Source organism: Neophocaena asiaeorientalis, unplaced genomic scaffold, assembly GCF_003031525.2.
Source record: "Neophocaena asiaeorientalis asiaeorientalis breed wild unplaced genomic scaffold, Neophocaena_asiaeorientalis_V1.1 scaffold278, whole genome shotgun sequence".
Lineage (NCBI taxonomy): Eukaryota > Metazoa > Chordata > Mammalia > Artiodactyla > Phocoenidae > Neophocaena > Neophocaena asiaeorientalis.
This window is the reverse complement of record NW_020174431.1, coordinates 576,707-585,864: the sequence shown is the minus strand read 5'-3', so window position 1 is coordinate 585,864 and position 9,158 is coordinate 576,707. Positions and strand designations below refer to the sequence as shown.

General features: G+C 41.7%; 1 long non-coding RNA gene across 1 annotated transcript; it reads right to left on the bottom strand.

Moving 5' to 3' along the window:
- Window positions 1-3,074: 3,074 nt before the first annotated feature.
- Window positions 3,075-7,639, bottom strand: LOC112407555 (uncharacterized). Its single transcript, XR_003004792.1, has 3 exons — window positions 7,439-7,639; window positions 5,937-6,110; window positions 3,075-5,501 (listed from the first exon to the last, which is right to left on the bottom strand). It is a non-coding gene; the product is annotated as an uncharacterized LOC112407555 (long non-coding RNA).
- Between the last annotated feature and the right edge of the window lie 1,519 nt (window positions 7,640-9,158).

Below are 9,158 nucleotides of genomic sequence, written 5' to 3'. Positions count from 1 at the left end.
AATATAAAACCATTGACTGCAGAGAAAACAAGGAGCTGAGCAAAGGAGGAAAATCAGATTAAAAGTGTAATTATGGAAGGATGAGGGAGAGTGGATGATCAGGGGTCATTTCTCATTGTCCGTGGTGGGGATTCAACAGATTACTCCTAGAACTGGAAAATCAAGAAACAGCAATATCAGCGTGGCTTTTGAGCTATGTTAGAAATCCCAAGAGTGAAAAGATTTGAAAAAAGTTTCCTCTGAGAAGGAGGACATATCAGAGAGGGGGGCTGAGAATAGCTGTTGTTTCATAAGAAGCCTGGTAGAACAATTTCTTTCTTCAAACTACACTCATGTAGAACTTTTATTAAATACAATTAATGTTAAAAAGACCCCCAGAAAGGTGAGTCTGCCATTAGATTAGAATGCCTTGCTCCCAACCCCAGCTTCCTCGCTAACGAAATCCACGCTCAGTAATTCTCTGGAGCTCAGGGTCCTAGTTTTTGATGGGATGACACTTTGCGTGGCACAAGCTGAAATGTGCAGAAGAGATTGTCACTCTGTACACGTTCGTCCACTTCTTGGTTCTGTCGAGGTCTGAGTTCCCGTGTGGAAGAGCTCACACAGTGCTTAGCAGAGGACTTGGGCTCAGTGGGCAGAACACAGCTTGACATCCTGATTTCCATCCCTGCCCACCATTTTTTCAGTGAGGTGACTTGGAGATTGATTTAATATCTCTGTATCTGGTTTAGAGTGGGGAAAGTAAAAGAATGTACCCTCCTCCTGTTGGAAGGAATCAAGTAAGTACCAAATCCATAAAGCACTAGGACAAGTGCCTGGCACAGAGTAAGCCCTAGATACGTGTTAGCTGGTTTTATTCTTCTGCCCTAGAACAGTACGTTATGTCTTTTAATCATTAAAAGAACTTTCTGTTAATACATTTACTTAGGACCTTTTAGAACGTAGGTCACGGTAGGCTTGTGACCGCAATAACAATTAACTGTCCTGTCAACGTCAGAATGAGTTTTCTTAGGGTATAAATACACTTAATTTCTCTGCCAGCCTCTGTGCAAAGAAGAGCATTTGCTCTGGAATCAGGCAACCCTGGCATCAAATCCCAGCTCTACTGCTCATCAGAGGGGAAATATTGGACAGATCAGGGAATTTCTTAATTTATTCCTCATTCTGGGTCCTCATAAGTAAATAAGAATAGGATAAAACTGGCTCATAAGTTTATGGTAAGGATTAAATCTAAAATTGCATATAAATGCTTATTGTCATGCCTGGAACACAAGGAGCTCTCAACAAATGCCAAATATTAATAGTATTATTAAATATTTCCCTACACTCAAGACCCTGAGTGAGAAATACATTTTCCCGTGAAGCTTCCTCCAAAAACCTGTATTGATTCCTTGAATGTTTACTCACTTGTTACGTTCATAGAGTTGGGTCTCCTATCGTGTGTTTATAGCCTGTGGTAATAAATGCACTGTTTCTTTATCTTAAATGTATCAGCCAGGATATAATCTTCTTAAAGAAAAGCCCCATAGCATAGGACAATGCCAAACCGATTGCAGGTGCTAAGAGTGTATCTACAGATTTTTTTTTTTTTCTAACATGTTAGCTGTATGTTGTACAATGGAAAGTAACAACAATAATAATAGCTAGTACTTTCCAGTGCTCACTTTGTGCCTCACAACCCTTGTGATTCATCCCAGCAGCAACACGGGAAAGTTGGTATGTGTACCAGCTATTTTTTCTGCCCCAAAACTTGGTGGCTTAAACCAACAATGCCCGACTTTTTTAACATACCCATGGGTGATTTGCTTAGACCTTGCACAGGTCTGGCCTGGGCTTCTGCAGGCGGCTGCAGTCAGCTCCCAGGTGACCAGGGGCTGGGCTCGGCTGGGACAGCTAGAATCTGGGCCCCTCTTCCTGGAAGGTCTTTCCTCTCTGCCACCCCCTCCCCTCCACCTTGCCCCTCAGACCAGCTGACCTCATGCTCACTGTGTTCTGTTTGCTTGTTTTGTGTGTTTTGATGTCCCACTGGCTAAAGAAGGTCTGAGCGAAGCCTAGATTCAGTGTGAAGAGGAATTCATACAAAACGAGTGACACATCAGAGCTGTTCCTATAGAAATCTACCAAGGGCGGAAGCTCGTTTTTAGCGATGAGGAAACTGAGGGTTATAGGCTTGAAGTATCTTGCCCGGGTCATACAGCTGGTGAGTGACAGCAGTAGAGTTCGAACCTGCTGTGGATCATTTCATGTCAATCTTAGTTCCAGTGAACTGGTCAAAATCAACTGGGATTTTTTTTTTAATTGAAGTATAGTTGACTTACAGTGTTGTGTTAATTTCTGCTGTACAGCAGAGTAATTCAGTTATACATATATATACATTCTATTTTATGTTCTTTTCCATTATGGTTTATCACAAGGTATTGAATATAGTTCTCCATGCAATATTGTAGGACCTTGTTAAACTGGGATATTTTTTATTGGAATTTTTTTGGGGAGAGTCAACAAAGTGAGGAGATAAACCCACAACGTGACTGTCCGTTATGCCTCTTACACCGCATCCATGAAAGACAGGATGGCAGAGGGGGTGGGTTTGCCACCCAAAAGCTTTTCAATCCCTGTCTTTTGTTTCCCCCGCTCGCTTTGGAGGCTGGAAAGCTAATTCCAGCCCCTCTGCAGCTGGGCATGGACATGCGGCCAAGTTCTGGACTGTGAGAGGTAAGCAGAATTTCCTGGGAGGACTATACTTCTCAAATATGTAAAAAACAAACAAAAAAGGATTCTTCAGGAGAAAGACTCTTTGGACTCTTCCCTTTTTATCTTTTTCTTTTTAGCAGCTTTATTAAAGTATAATTGATATACAAAGATCTACACATACTTAATGTGTACAATTTGATGGGTTTGGACATGTGCAAACACTTATGAAACCGTCACCAAAATCAGCATAATAGACTTATCCATCACCTCCAAAAGTTTCCTGCTGTCCCCTACCCCCCTCCCTCCCTTCTCCCCTTCCTTCCTTCCTTTCTCTCTTTTTCTCTCTCTCTTTCTTTCCTTCCTTCTCTCTCTCTCTTTCTTGCTTGTTTTCTTTCTTGTGATAAGAACACTTACCACGAGATCTACCCTCTTAACAAATTTGCGATTGTACGATACAGCATTGTTGACCATAAGCCCAGTGTTGTACAGCGGATTCTAGAACTCGTTTCTCTTGCATAATTGAAAGTTTATACCTGTTGAAAAGACATCTTCCCCTTAAAAAAAAAAACCTGAACATGGAGCTGCCTCGAAGGGCAGCAGGCATCCTAGAACCATGAGAATAAACCCTATAGGGCAGGGAGGAGGGTCAGAAATGAGAGGAGGACACTGGATCCTTGAAGATGTTACTATGAAGCTGCTTTAGCCCCGAACCCTCCTCCTCAGTATGTATTTTTATGTGAGTTAAATATACCCTCAATGTGAAATACCTCTCTTAATTGTACTCTCTGTAACTTGCAGCTGAATGTAATCCTGAATGTATTAAGACACAGAGTCATTTCAGAAGAATGAAATCAACGTGGCAGAAGTTTTTTAAGCAATTATCTAAATAAATCCAACAGCCTGAGCAAAACTTTTACAGCATCAACTGTCTCTCTCGTTTCGCCTGTGCCACCTTTCTGTTGCTGAGGAAGAAGACAGTGGCCAAAATCACTGAGATAATTGTCATTGCTTCCCTCACCTTTGCTTCTGGGATGGAGCCAATGGCATCAGTCGGTGGGGTTCAGGCGAATCACAGGGCCGCTAGCTTGTGATGTGGCCTTTTCACTCAGATGTCATAATTTAATGACGTGGTGGCAGAGCAGATTTTTTTAAAAATTTGCAAAGTTCGGATAGAACTGATAACATCACAGATAATACATTTCTGAACATTAGTGTTGATTAAACAAAATGTCCCTGATTTTTGCAATTCAATAGAAAGGTAACTGATAATTCCATGACGCACATCAAGCACGTTAAATTAATCATGGGGCCATTTTAGGTTAGAAACGCAAATGAAAAATCCTTTTGGATTATTTTTTGACATACATAGTCTTTCCATAAAAACAATGAACAAGTGTTAACCCCTTGCGGCTTCAGTTCTCGTGGCTTGATTTTCTGATCAGGTCCAAGGTATTGCCATTAATTGAAAATCCTGCATCACATTAAATCATGTGGCCTGGAGTGGAGAGTTCAGCTCCTTTCTGTTAAGTTTATTTCACCCAGAGTGAAAAAAGGAATACTGTTAGAGTAGAAAGAAATCATTTCTGGTTCAAAGGATTTTTCCTCTTTTCTACTAAAAAGAGATTAAATAATTATAAAGAAAGAGAACAGTATGAAGCACCCTGGTCTAGGATCAGATAATTTAATGAGATTTTAATATTATTGATAAAACGACCTCCATTCAAAGAAAATTACAGTGAGTTTTGTAGAATTTGGAGTCCTGGGCCCCATTTTATGTTTATTTGCAAGATAAAGGTCAGTGCTGAGGTAACTCTCTGAATCTGGATCATTCCAGGAGAAAATAAACAACACACTCATATCACCAAGTAGCCAGAAATTTTGTGCATAATTATCGCCATATTTCTTTGCCAATTCTGAAACCAAAGTAAAAACAAACTATTTCAAGATATAGGTACAACTTGGCTAATCATCTCTCAGACTAGTCAATCAATCAGCAAATATTACACTTTATAGTGTGAGAAATGTATTTGGCTAGTGCCCGAGGGGTGCAAATCATGATACAGCCTGTTACTGGAGTCCTGAGGATGAAGCTTCTAATCCAGATGGGAGGCAGGAACGCACAGGCTGTGAGAAAACCCAGAGTACCACCAAGCAGAGGGCAGTTGGGGAAAGCAGGGCTGGCCCCTCAGAAGGAGAGGCCCCTCTGTGTACAGGTCAGCTCGGGCTGTCATAACCAAGTCCTACAGACCAGGCAGCTAAAACAACAGGGCTTTATTTCTCACGGTTCTGGAGGGTGGAGTCATGGCCAAGCGCTGGTGAGAGCTCTCTTCCGGGCTTGCAGACGGCTGCCTTCTCACTGTGTCCTCACAGGGAGGAGAGAGACACAGACAGACAGACAGACAGACAGACAGAAAATGCGGGGCGGTGGGGGGTGGGGGGTGAAGCTCTCTGCTGTCTCCTCCTGAAGGCTCTAACCCTATTGGATGAGGGATCCTCTCTGATGACCTCATTTAACCTTTACCACCTCCTTAGAGGCCCCATCCCCCAATACAGGCACCAGGGCATCTGGGCTCCAGGACGATGTTCTCAGTCACCATCCATTCAAGGCTGTCTGCAGATAAGCCCCTGAGAATCCAGAGAAGGCCCACCTGGACAGGCAGCTCACACACATTACCTGAGCCCCAACCCTACTTCTCTTCTGAGTGACGACGTGTGGCGGCACCAACCTCTTTCTGGGCTCAGCTTTGACAACTTTTATCTCCTCGTGCTCTGATGAACTCTTACACGAAAGCAGATCAAAGCAGAGTTGTCTAATTTGTAAAACAGATAAAAGAGGGGTTGGGAGGTCGGGAGGTGCAGCGTTCCACCTGCCGTGCTAATTGTTATCCTCCCTGAGGACCAATGAGCTGCCTCTGCAGATTCTCAGATTCCAAACACTGAACAATAGCATTGCGATTTGTCAGCAAGGAAGGAGAGAAATAACAAAGTGACAAATCTGTTCCGGGTCCTGAAGTATTTGAAGTTACCACCCTCCCACACACACTCACATCAGCACCCTGAAATGTAGAGTTTAGATCAAAGTTCACTACCAGAACTCATTGCAAAGCATAGAAAGCACCTTCTGAAAAAAAAGTAGAGTCCCATGCATTTCCAGAGACTTAAAAATTCCAGTGACCTTTTATCAGGAAACTAAACAGAGGAAAGAAGCACTCATAAAAATTCTTGCCATGAGAGCCCGTACTGACCTCCTGCAACCAGACCTCTGTACCATGGGCAGGTATTTGGAGTCGCTCTGCCAGGAGTGGTGGCAGGCCTTGCTATGACCCAATGGTACCCTGTTGCAAAGTGCTTGGCTAACGTTCTGGAATGTAGTCTGTGGCCGTTCAATGAATTCTTTCCTCCGGGCAAACAAGCTGGCTCTACAAGTAATCACACATGGTCATTTATTCCCATTAGCAACCCCAAACAAGCAAGTGGCCTTACCCAAACAGCAGAAAAGCCTAGGTTATTTTTAAATGTGCTCAGTTTAACATTTCATAATTTGTGATTTCCCAACAACAAGAAGAATTAATGGCACAACTGTTAAAGTTCCATGAGAATTCAGAAGAAGACATACCAAGTAGGGAAAGAGGCAACAGAGGGCAAGGCACACGTTATAAATGAGTGAAAGTAATGAAATCCTAGTTAGAGGAATCTATTTCCACTCCTGTAGAATCCTCATGGGATTAACAGACACACACTAGTACATATAAAATAGATAAATAACAAGGACCCACTGTATAGTGCAGGGAACTATATTCAGTATCTTGTAATAACTTATAATGGAAAAGAATCTGAAAAAGTAGATAGGTAGATAGATAGATCGATAGATAGATAGATGTATAACTGAATCACTCTGCAGTACACCCAAAACATTGCAAATCAACCATACTTCAATTACAAAAAATACTCGTAAATAAAATCTAGTCTAAGAAGAAATGAGTTACGACCTTGGGTGGTATTCAGAGGATTGCATTGATCTAATGTTTTTCTCCCAACAGGCTTCTTGTACTTTAAAAAATAAATATGCTCCAAACTGGCTTTGAGAAATGTGTTTGTAAAGGCAGCCTGACTGTAAAGCCCAGGAGATTACAGCAAGTCAGGAAGGAGGAGGTCTCCTGGTTTCCCAAGACGGCAGCACCTGCTGAGTCAGTTCAAGTCAACCTGACTTGGCTGGAAGTCCCACAGCCCCGTGGAACTGGGCTGTATGGAAGGGGTATCCAGCACTCCCCCACAGATATCTCCCAGAGATGTCCAGGGTAACAGCTGCAGCATCACCATAAAATGTGCGTGGTGGAAAACAAAAAGGAACGTTGACACTGATTCCACATTTTAATTAATGGGAAAAATTCAATCATCTGTACACCTGATTGTGCAATGGGGATTCTTTCTTGTGAGTAGCATCTGAAATCAGCAATGCATCCATGGTTAAGGATAAAAATGGACCTGGCTTTTAATGTCTGACATTATTTCGTAAAGAAATTTGCTTTTTCATAGACCTCATCACTGACAAGGCAGTGTTACAGTCAGCCTTGCTTTGAAAAGACTCACCATGTATTACCTGAAGGAACCATGACTTACCTGGGAGATTATTTCTTGGACAATCCCTTTCATCTATAAACGAGGAAATGAGTCAGCTTTACTAAGTACTACCTCATCACTGGTGTTCTGTCATTCAGCAGGGATGGGAACGCATTTTGTTACTCACAGAAGCCAGAAGCCTGGATCACCAAGCATACAGGTAGGTCACCGTTGATATCTACTCTTCAAACAATGACAGGTTCTGTTGTCAGAGATCTTAACAGTCTCTCTGATTGGAAAAGTGCCTGGCTGGTCACAAGACAGCATGACTCATTACCGCTGCTCAACTTCAGCTGAACAGAAGGCTAAGAGAACAAAATCAGCTCTGTGATGTCATCTCTTTTCCATGTATCTTTAACATAGTTTAGATACAGAAGTTGTTGAGTAAGACGCAAAGCTTTCAAATGAGAAGAATGCGTCTGAAATACTTAGGGAAAGAAAACACCAGACACCGTCCAGGAATTCGGGGTGTGTGGTCTTTGCTGATACAAAGTATTCCACAAGGTTTTAAGACCTATAAACTAGTCACCTGGGTTGGTCAAAGTTTAACTCGACTGAAATATTTTAGGCTTAAGTAACCGTTTAAGAATGTCGAGTTTCCAGAACAGCTTGAGGAGCTCTCTCATTTCCAGTTATTGGAAACCTACAAAAAATGTACAAAGACTTCCTAAACATGTTTCAAAATCAAGGAAAATAGAAACAGTGTTTGTTTGTAAGTGGTGGGGATCATCAGTAACTTATCTTTTTTCTATTCTTTTCCACTTATTTAATGAGCAGGTATTGCTTTCATAGTGACAATAAGTAAGCAGGAAAAAAAAGTTTCATATTTCCTCAGAGGTAGCTCCTTGAGAGGAAAAGCACAAAAGCCAAAACAAACTGAAAAAGTAAATTGACAGCTACCTCATATCTTTCATTTCAATGTCAGTTAAACTGCAATGAGGAAAAATGAGATCACTGTTTACCTGACTACACTACAGGTCCGCAAAGAGCAAGAGTGAGAGGGGGTCCCATATTCATCAGCTGTTGTAACACTAGCAGCAATCTCTTCTAAGAAGTTAAATCACTCATTTCGGTAAAAGCCAGCCAAGAAGAAGAAAGTGTACTGTAGCAAAGATGAAGGAAGTATTTTTAATTAAGCTGATTGACACCACTTCCTCAGGGTGGCTTTATTTGGAAAATGAGAGAACAGCAGAGAAAGGAGTGTTGCATTAGGAATGGTATCATGTGAAAAAGTTATGTATCTTTCAAATTTAGCCAATCATTGTTAACTTCCTTTTTTTTTTTTTTTTTTTTTTTTCAGTGTTGCCTGTTTGTTTCTGGGAGGTCTTAAGAAAATATAGAAGCTTTGTCAGATGCTAAAGAGGAAGTCCAGAATTGTAATGAGATGGTGTGGCCCACTCCTTAACCCTCAACACATAGAGCTTGTTTCTGAAGAAACATACGCATTGTCCAACTTGTTTCATGAAAGCTGTAGGGTGAAAATCATACATTTCTGTCACTGAATTGTCTTTAATTCAACAGCACTTATGTGAGGACTCTTCAGCTCTCAGTTCCCCAGTGTCAGAGGGAGTCCTGAGCCATCTTTGACGCTTTGTCCCTGCAACTTAAGGGTTGGTCTCCTGAACTCCTGATGTCTGTGACCACATCTGTTCTCCTTGCCTCTCTGCTTTGTGTGCTGATGTGTTATCTATTCTCAACTTTCACCTGCCATCCTTACGACCACAGAGTAGTATTGATCATTTTAACTTTGAGTAATTACTAGAAGATATATCCTTGCAACCAAAGATTGGCATCCGGAGAGGCCAGGACCATTTTTTACAGACTGTGTTAAAAATAATATATGGCCC